Raw genomic sequence first — 10,172 nt, 5'->3', positions numbered from 1 at the left:
TCACAGGTCTCTCAGCAGTCGGTTCTCTGACTGCTTGTCCTGGAGCCAGTTCCAGGACAGAAAGAACGCACGGAATTGCGAGGAACAGCTAGAGGAAGAAAGAAGACATAACACTTTGATGGAAGCAGCAGCCGTTGGGTTAGCAATATACCGAAAACCATGCAAGAAAGGGCTATGTCTCTTCATAAACTAAAAAAAAAAAAAAATAACCTCATCTATCCTGCTGGATAGTGCTTACAAGTACAGACCTGCTTAAACGTTTAGAAGAAACTTCAACATTCCAAGATTCTGCACTATGTTTACAGGACTTGCAGTACTGAAGATTATGTCGAAATCCAGAAAATGTGGAACTGTGAATTTAGTTGTTGCTGGAGGAATTGAAATCCACTATGTGGCGTGTGTTGAAAAACATACAATAAGTCTACTATTTCGACTTATTTTGTGATCTACAACCTCTGGAAAAATTACTACAATACTTGACCAACAGAAGACAAGTGTTCTACTATTTTAAACACTATGAAGACTTTTGTACTTAACCGTGTGTTTTGGTTCACAGAAAAGCCATGAAAATAGAATAGGGATGAGTGCAAGAGATTTACTGACTGTTTTCTTCTAAAACTGCTTATGGGGTACCTCGGGGACATGCGGTGATTTATTATGAATACTAAGAAGCAGCTTATTGTGGTATGGTGTGCTACGGAATACTACTTACACATTCAGGTACCCCAAGAAGAGAATGAGATCATCATCAGTTAAATGATACGGAAAATGACTCACTTCAGTGTAGCGGACGAGGAGTGTTTGAAGCTTTTAAGACTTCTGAATGTTGGTGTTAATGTTGCTGTTAATATTACGATATATTGATAATTTTTACTTATGGACCGTCTGAAAGCTACCGAATAAAACACGATTTTAGTGCCATACACGTTTCGCCTTTATTTTCTGCAAGGAATCATCAATCGCCTGGAATATGTACATATGTTTGCTATTTAATTTACATTTTGGTCACTGTACCTATAAGTTATAAACAGTTCTGGCGCTTGGTATTTCCTATTAAGTAGTAATGTTTTGAACTTTACTTACAGATTGAATGGGCGATTTCCTACATATTACGCTCCTGTTACATTTTTGGTGTTCTTCTTCTTCTTCTTATAAATGCCGATTTGCGGTTTTTTCCCACATTTCACAGTACTATGAAATGAACATTTGTTTCGATGCAATGTTCTGGTTTCTGTTGCCGACTGTTTGTGTCTGTGTTTTTTTGTTTTTGTGGGCTGTGTGTGTGTGTGTGGTTTTTTTATTATCTTACCATTTCTTTTATTAAGTGTAGTGAAATGAAATGTCGTGTGACGAGGGCCTCCCGTCGGGTAGGCCGTTCGCCTGGTGCAAGTCTTTCGATTTGACGCCACTTCGGCGACTTGAGCGTCGGTGGGGATGAAATGATGATGAGTAGGACAACACAACACCCAGTCCCTGAGCGTAGAAAATCTCCGGCCCATCCGGGAATCGAACCCGGGCCCTTTGGATTGACAGTCTGTTGCGCTGACCACTCAGCTACCGGGGGAGGACATTAAGTGTAGTAACGAGCCTGTTCTGATATGTGTGTGTTCGTCTATCACATATTTGTTTTCTGCGGTGGCTTTCTGAATGTGGAAATTTTCTTGTGTTTGTAGAAGACGTTTGTGATGATTGCTTACTATCATTATTTTCATTTCTTGTTCCATGTTTGTGGAATGGTGGTTATGGTGTTTTGAATGTTCTGCAAATGTGTAATGGTTTGTTTCGTATTTCCAACACCTGATATGTTCTTTGTATCATGTTTTAAAATTCTTGCATGTCATGCCTATGTATACTGTATCACAACTTTGTCATTCAAGTTGATACATTCTTGATTGTTGGAATTTGTCCCTCTTGGTATCTGGCTGGCTTAGGTGTGATTGGATGGTTTGCCCAGGCTTATATGCTATTTAGAAGCACTGTCGCTTTAGGATGTCTGCAACTCTGTGTGTTAGTTTGTGTGTGTAGGTCATGGTGTACCATTTGCTTCTATTCTGTGTGGTGTTGTCATTGTGTGTGTTTATTGAGTGTGTAAGTTTTCATCTTGTGAGTTTCCTTGTATTCTGGAAATGTTGTGTTTGTTTTGTATTAGTGTTTTTATTTTTTGATTGAGCCTGTGTACTACATGTGTGTCATACCCATTGTTCGTAGCTATTTGTATGATTGTGCTCATTTCTTTTTTATTGTTTTTCTTGTTTAATGGGATTCTCTTTAATCTATGTAACATATATCCTAGTGCTGCAATTTCTGGCTGTGGGGATGGTTAGATGTATAATGTATTATTGTGTCTATGGCTGTTGGTTTTCTGAAGATGTTAAATGTATGTTTTCCGCAAATCGACATTCATAAGAAGGAGAACTACACCGAAAATACAACGTGAGCGTAGTATGTAGGAAATCGCCCGCGCAATCTGTAAGTACAGTTCAAAACATTACCACTTAATAGGAAATGCCAACTACCATGGAATTCACTGGAACGATCCTTGTATACCACATACAGATATGGTGGCATCGCTTCTATTATTCGGCTATAGAGTGTCAGTTTTCACAACTGTGAATACTTTAGATTTACGAATACTAATTGCCTGCACCATATGCTGCGGCTGTGGTAGAACACTGCCGACACAACTATACAGGCACTGCCAGTAATCTTCAATCTTGTGGGTGATGCCTTTCTCTAGATGGTATCTCCTAATGCACAGTATGTACACATATTGGATACAAGACCCCCAAACTCGGCAATCGGCAACTTTTTCGCCCCGTCATTCATTCGACCGATAACATCCTTGTTCTATGGAAAAATACCGTAACGATTATCAGCTGCATAGGAAGAAATGTAGATCGCATTGGCGTTGCACCTCATTACGTCGTATGGGTCACAGCCCTTCACCCAATAGGTGAAGCTATCTGTATGCAAATAAAATAATTTTCAATCGGCGAAAGAGTCTCGGAATTCTGGCATTGACTTTCCAATATTTATTTTCTGTAATGATTTTTCTTGTTAACAGAATGAGCTGATTCCCAATAATCAGCAGCTTTCACTCAATTAATACTACGCAGAAATGTAATCTGCATTTGGATTCCCCCTCTTTGATGCTTGTGCAGAAAGGCGTTTAGATCCTGCTGCATCCGCTTTCAATAGGTTGTCACAGCAATTGAAAAATCATAACAGTAATCCTTGATCGTTCAGGACTGAACAGAGTAATTTCCTCTGAGATCACTCCTTCTGTTCTATCAGTGAGTACCTGGAAAAATTAAGTTAATGCTTGTATTACTTTATTGATCATGGTAATATATACTCGCAGCTTGCCATCTGCACAGGATTTGTCTGCGAATTATTTCATTTATGTTAGTTTCATTTTCTGACTCGCTCGTCAGTTTGGTCCTATGTAACTATAAATGTAAAATAAATAAATAAAAAATCACCACGACCGCCATCACCACCACTCCTCCATGACCGAAATTTGTTATTTCCAAATTGTTCGGTTTCAAAGACAATGTGTAGGTACATTGAACAGCTAGGACATTATGAACACCGACGTAGTATCAATATCATCACGTTCAGGCTATAGCAGCGCCACTTTTTCAGGAGTGACTGCTAGCCAGACACATGCACAGAGCATGTAGTACCTGTGAGCGTGCTGTCCTTGTGTAAAATGGGGAAGGCGCTGATCTATCTGAGTTTGACGGAGGGCAGATTGTGACAACCCAGTGTCGGCAGGAGCATTTCGGAAACTGTAGCACTTGTTGAGGAGTGCTGTTGGAGTGTCTTCAAGACGTGGTGAAGCCAAGGTGAAGCAACGTGCAGGCGTCGTAGGGTTGGGTGGGCTCACCTCATTACAGATGTCGGACGCCGTAGGCTGGGCAGACTGGTAAGAAAGGACAGGCGATGAACTGTGGCGGAACTAATAGGAGACTTTAATAGAATGAAATTTCCTTCTACAACGGGGTGTGCGCTTATATGAAACTATGTGCCGGATCGAGACTCGAACCTTTGCCTTTCGCCGGCAAGTGCTGTACCAACTGAGCTACCGAAGCACGACTCACGCCCCGTTCTCACAGCTTTAATTCCGCCAGTACCTCGTCTCCTATCTTGCAAACTTCACAGAAGCTCTTCTGCGAACCTTGCAGAACTAGCACATGGAAAGGTCCCGAAATCGAGTCTTTTTCCAGCACACAGATTTAATCAGCCGGGAAGTTTCAGGAGACTTTAATGCTGGACTAAGTACAAGTTTGTCTGAACGCTCAGTGAATCGAACACTCTTAATGCTGTACCCTCGCAGCCGACGACCCAAGCATGTACCAAAGTTAACACCACGACATCGGCTATTACGACTGTAATGAGAACGGTTAGTTGGCGCAGTGGCAGAGCGTTGCATGATGTGATGAATCCCGATGGCTTCTTCATCATGCCAATCAGAGCGCGCGAATAGCTCCTTGACACCTCTACTACAGGAGCACAGTACACTGGGTGCAGACCACATACACCCATTAATGTTTCCCGACGGCAGTGGCATTTTTCAACAAGATAATGCTCCGTGTCACGAGTCCAGAAGTGTGAGGGAATGTTTTGAGGAACACAGCGGCGATTTATGATTGATGTACTGGCAGTACAACTCGCCAGATCTGGACCAGTCGAACACACCTGAGCTGTGGTTGAATATGGCGTTAGAGTTCTTCGCCCCCTTTCATGAATTCTCGGGGTTTAGCTTACTTGTGTGTGCACATGTAGTCCAGACACCTACGAAGGCCTCGTTGCTTCCTTCCCACGACTGGTCGTCGCTGTTATCCTTGCCGAAAGTAGACGTAGTGGCCATTAGGTAGGCGGTCATAACGTTCTGGCTAATCAGCGTGACTGTTTAAAACAAGACAGGTATTTGGCTTTATCATGCCACACACGAGTGTCTGAGTGCCACCGGCGAGATTGTAATGCAGGACTGGGCCCCCGCGGCCCTCCTCCGCCCCCGCCACCCCCGGCGTCTTCCGCAGGCGGCGACACGCGAGGCGAGCAGAGGAGTGGCTGCGGGGCGACTAGGCGGCTTACGGCCCGAGCCCCTTATCTTGAGCCCGCAGAGCGCCAACCCGATTACCGAGACCGTCTCCCCGCGGGCGGCCGCCGGACAAGCCCCTGGCGCAGCGCGGCGCGGCGCGGCGCGGGCGGGTGTGCGGCGCGCCAGGGACGCCGATCGCTGAATTCTTCGACATAGCGGCTTAGCGACCGCCACTCGGTGCTGTGGCCGAATGCAGTCAGGGGAACACGGATTTACTCCAGTGAGTACTCTACTTAGACCATAAAATGAGAGAATGTTGTAGCAATTCTTGGTTACATACTCGTTGGGAAGAATAAAACTGGCCTGGGAAATACTCGTTTTGTCAGAAAAGTTTCATGACAGATTTAAAAAAGAAATAGAAATTCCACTTAGCAAGTAATGATCCTAGCTCCTATAAAAGCAGCCCCCTTGGCGTTTCTCTAAGACTTGGCAGCAAGCAGTTAAATTTTCAATGCAACACTTTGTGGTGTGCGTACTGTAAGACCTTCAGTAAACACACCATCAGATTATTTGACTTGTCGCTCTACCGAAGAAGGCGAGTGTCAGCAATACGTCTCGGGGTCTTATCGTCGCGTGTTTATCTTCTGCCGTTAGGTCACACGATAGAAATAACACTTGCACGCTTAGAATAGCAGATTTACAGTAACCAACTTTAAACAGAACTTGATTAATTTTCACACACATTTATGAAAATAATAACAAGCATAAAAATTACTTCACTTGGTTCTGCATGCTATTTACAATTGACAATCTGAAGTTCCTTTGGTATTCGTACGTTAATCTTATTCTCACATACATCTCTGATACTTGACAAAAGTGTCTATACATTTATCTTCATGGCTATGTACAGGAATATGGTAATCTTATTAGGCGCAGGCTGAAACTTGACTATAGACTGGTACAGACAGATGTAGAATTCGTACACACTGGTACAGACTGATGCAGACTGACTAATCGGAGGTCTGTACACTCGTTATAATACCTGGCGCGTTCATGTAACACTGTGCGAGTGTGATCCGCGAGGAGAAAATATTCTACGTTAGCGGCAATCTCATTGGCTGCGTTACATATTAATACACGGATCAGCGGAAGCAGAATTTGGTCCGTCTCTACGGCAGCGCCATCTCGTAGCGCGAAGACTGACGAGCGCTGCGTCTGTGCTGTTGTGCTTAGCGGGGCGAGCTCTAGTAAGAAAGTTGTGTACGCGCTGACTACGTGGAACTATGTACACAACGCGCTTAAACCTCCTTTGTTACATTCTGTTGGATGTCTGCGATATATTTATGAAGATCTCCTGTCAATAGTCTCGCAAAAACAAAACAAAAAACTGTCGCCTTGTGCGGTCAGGCAATACCTTGCCGAAATGTAGTCCGAGGGTCACTCGGGAAGAAGAGCAACGAACCATGTAGTAGAATACAGTCGCCAGACGCCTGTGCATTATGGGTGCTGCGGATAACTTCCAAATAGTGACTGCTATGAAAATAAGAGCACTGAAAAACCTGAGTCGAAACAAGGCCCCTGGAGTAGACAACATTCCATTGTAACTACTGACAGCCTTGGGAGAGCCAGTCCTGAGAAAACTGTACAATCTGGTAAGAAAGATGTGTGATACAGGCGGAATAACCTCAGACTTCAAGAAGAGTATAATTATTCCAATCCCAAAGACAGCAGGTGTCGACAGATGTGAAAATTACAGAACTATCAGTTTAATAAATCACAGCTGCAAAATACTAACGCGAATTCTTTACAGAGGAATGGAAAAATTGGTAGAAGCCGACCTCGGGGAAGATCAGTTTGGATTCCGTAGAAATATTGGAACATGTGAGGCAATACTGACACTACGACTTATCTTAGAAGAAAGATTGAGGAAACGCAAACCTACGTTTCTAGCATATGTAGACATAGAGAAAGCTTTTGACAATGTTGACTGGAATAGTCTGTTTCAAATTCTAAAGGTGGCAGGGGTAAAATACAGGGAGCGAAAGGGTGTTTACAATTTGTACAGAAAGCAGATGGCAGTTATAAGAGTCGAGGGAAATGAAAGGGAAGTAGTGGTTGGGAAGGGAGTGAGGCAGGGTTGTAGGCTCTCCCCGACGTTATTTAGTCGGTATATCGAGCAAGCAGTAAAGGGAACAAAAGAAAAATTCGGAGTAGGTATTAAAATCCATGGAGAAGAAATAAAAACTTTGAGGTTCGCCGATTACACCGTAATTCTGTTGGACAGTTGAACGCAATGGACACCGTCTTGAAAGGATTATATAAGATGAACATCAACAAAATCATATCGAAGATAATGGAATGTAGTGTAATTAAGTCGGGCGATGCTGAGGGAATTAGATTAGGAAATGAGACACTTAAAGTAGTAAAGGAGTTTTGCTATTTGGGGAGCAAAATAACTGATGATGGTCGAAATAGAGAGGATATAAAATGTAGACTGGCAATGGGAAGGAAAGCGCTTCTGAAGAAGAGAAATTTGTTAACATCGAGCACAGATTTAAGTTTCAGGTTGTCGTTTCTGAAAGTATTTGCATGGAGTGTAGCCATGTGTGGGAATGAAACATGGACGCTAAGTAGTTTGGACAAGACGAGAATAGAAGGTTTCGAAATGTGGTGCTACAGATAAATGTTGAACAGTAGGTGGTTAGATCACGTAACTAATGAGGAGATATTGAATAGAATTGGGGAGAAGAGGAGTTTGTGGCACTACTTGACTAGAAGAAGGGATCGCTTGGTAGAACATGTTCTGAGGCATCAAGGGATAACCAATTTAGTATTAGACTGCAGCGTGAAGGGTAAAAATCGTAGAGGAAGACCAAGAGATGAACACACTAAGCAGATTCTGAAGTATGTGGGTTGCAGTATGTACTGGGAAATGAAGAAGCTTGCACAGGATAGATTAGAATGGAGAGCTGCATCAAACCAGTCTCAGGACTGAAGACCACAACAACATGAAAATAAATGGAAACCCAGTCCATCACTCCAGGTTGTCGTGCAGTATGGCAAGCGACAGTCACTTTGTTATCCCACCACTGTCGAGAGCGTCTCCAGATATTTTTTCACTGATTATCGGAGCTCAGTTCGACTGGAAACACTGAAGACAATTCTACTCCAGTCAATGTGATTTTAGTCTGGAGGCACACTAGACAGTGATGGCATAACAACCTTGCTGTCGCCCGCCGTACAGCTAGGAATCGAGGAGTGATGGTCTGGGATATCATTTCTTTTCATAGCAGGGACCGTTTGGATGTCATCTGCAGCATCCTTACCGCACAGTGGAACGCCGTCGATATTCTACGCCCCGATTTGGCTCCCTGCATCGTTTGTCATTCTGGGCTTACATTTCAACAAGATAACGCCGGTCCGCAGACGTCGAAAGTTTCTACTGTCTTCGTGCTTGCCAAATACTACCTTGCCAGCAAGATAACTCGATCTTTCACCAACTGAGAAAGTATGGAGCATTATGGGCCGGTTCCTCCAACCAGAGCCAGATTTTAGCGGTGTAACGCGCCAGTTGGACAGAAATAGGCACGGTACCCCTCAGGATGACATCCAACAAATCTAGTAATCAGTACAAAGCCGAATAACTGCTTCCTTAAGGACCAGTCGTGACCCAACCTGTTACTGACTTGCTCAGTATGTGAAGGCCTTTCTCTTGAATAAGTCATTCATTTATCCTGAAATTATACTTATTTGTTTGTCTGTACATGTAGATCACGTCTATCGATTTTCGTGCCATTCGGATAATTCACTTGTGGTGAGCCGTTTCTTTGTAGTAGACTCTAAAAGTAATACAAAATCCGATGATGCAGACTTATTTTTACGCTTTAGTACTTAAGAAATCTTGTTTGTTTGCACTTCAGACAATCACTGCTGCCACTGCACCGGATGTATGAGTACAAATACATGATCAGTCTTTGGAAGCGGTAACATCATTCAAGTACCTAGGTTGACTATTCAAAATTATTTCAAATGGAATAATCAGATTACACAAGTAACGGGTAAGGTGAACTCTAGATTGCGGTTTATTGGTAGAATCCTGAAGTGATGCAGTCCTTCAACAAAGGAAATAGCTTACAGTGCGTTAGTTCGTCCAGTCTTAGAGTACTGTTCGTCTTTATGGGACCCTTACCAGTTGGGTCTGATTGAGGAGATTGAGAAGGTCAAAAGAAGAGCGGCAAGATTCGTGACGTACATTTAGCCATCGCGAGAGCGTTACAAATCCCATAGAAAGTTTGAAGTGGGACACACTTGCAGATAGACGACGCGCTAAACAGAAGGGGCTGCTCAATAAATTCCGAGATCCAATCTTCGCCGTGAATGTAGAGCATATATGATTAGCACCAACTTTCTAATCGCGTAATGATCATCATTCAATGGAAATAAGAGCTAGTACTGAGGCGTTCAGACAGTCGTTTTTCCCTCCGAGAGTGGAACAGAAGGGGGGAAATATGACTTTGGCGCGAATTGTGCCCTCCGCCACACACCACTTGGTGGCTAGCGAAGTATATATGTAGATGTAGATTGATAGGCACTTTCCTGCCGGAATTCCAGTGCATTATCAATGTTTATCGCTAACTGTTGCTGTACGCTCTAATGAAAGAAATATTTTCGAAATAGGTGACTCGTAGTTCTATCATATGGGTACAACTTTAGTAAATAGAATTATTCTACACATGGCTTGATATCCGAAATATGATGAAGTCCCTTGCTCTTGTGTGTCCGAACAGTTTCAATTTCGTCCTGTATTGCTTCCCTGTCGTCGATTATCTCGTGGATTTGGTCATCTGACATCAGTCGCGCTGTGGTCACCCTGCAGAACTTTACTACTGTGGATTGTGATGTTGATTACTGTGGTTGTGTGGCTGTTGACTGTGTTGGTTGCTATTTGCATAATTGTTGTTGTACCATGTATTTTGCGATTTGATCAATCTTAATTGTGGTCCTGAAATTTTCATGATTAACATACGATTTAGAGTACTTTCTGTGATTAATTTGATTCTTATGATAATTACGACAGTACGCCACACGGACGATGACGGTTACCCCGTCTGTAATTGTTTCTGTG

Source organism: Schistocerca gregaria, chromosome 5, assembly GCF_023897955.1.
Source record: "Schistocerca gregaria isolate iqSchGreg1 chromosome 5, iqSchGreg1.2, whole genome shotgun sequence".
In the NCBI taxonomy this organism is placed as follows: domain Eukaryota; kingdom Metazoa; phylum Arthropoda; class Insecta; order Orthoptera; family Acrididae; genus Schistocerca; species Schistocerca gregaria.
Note: the sequence above shows the minus strand (reverse complement) of the source record.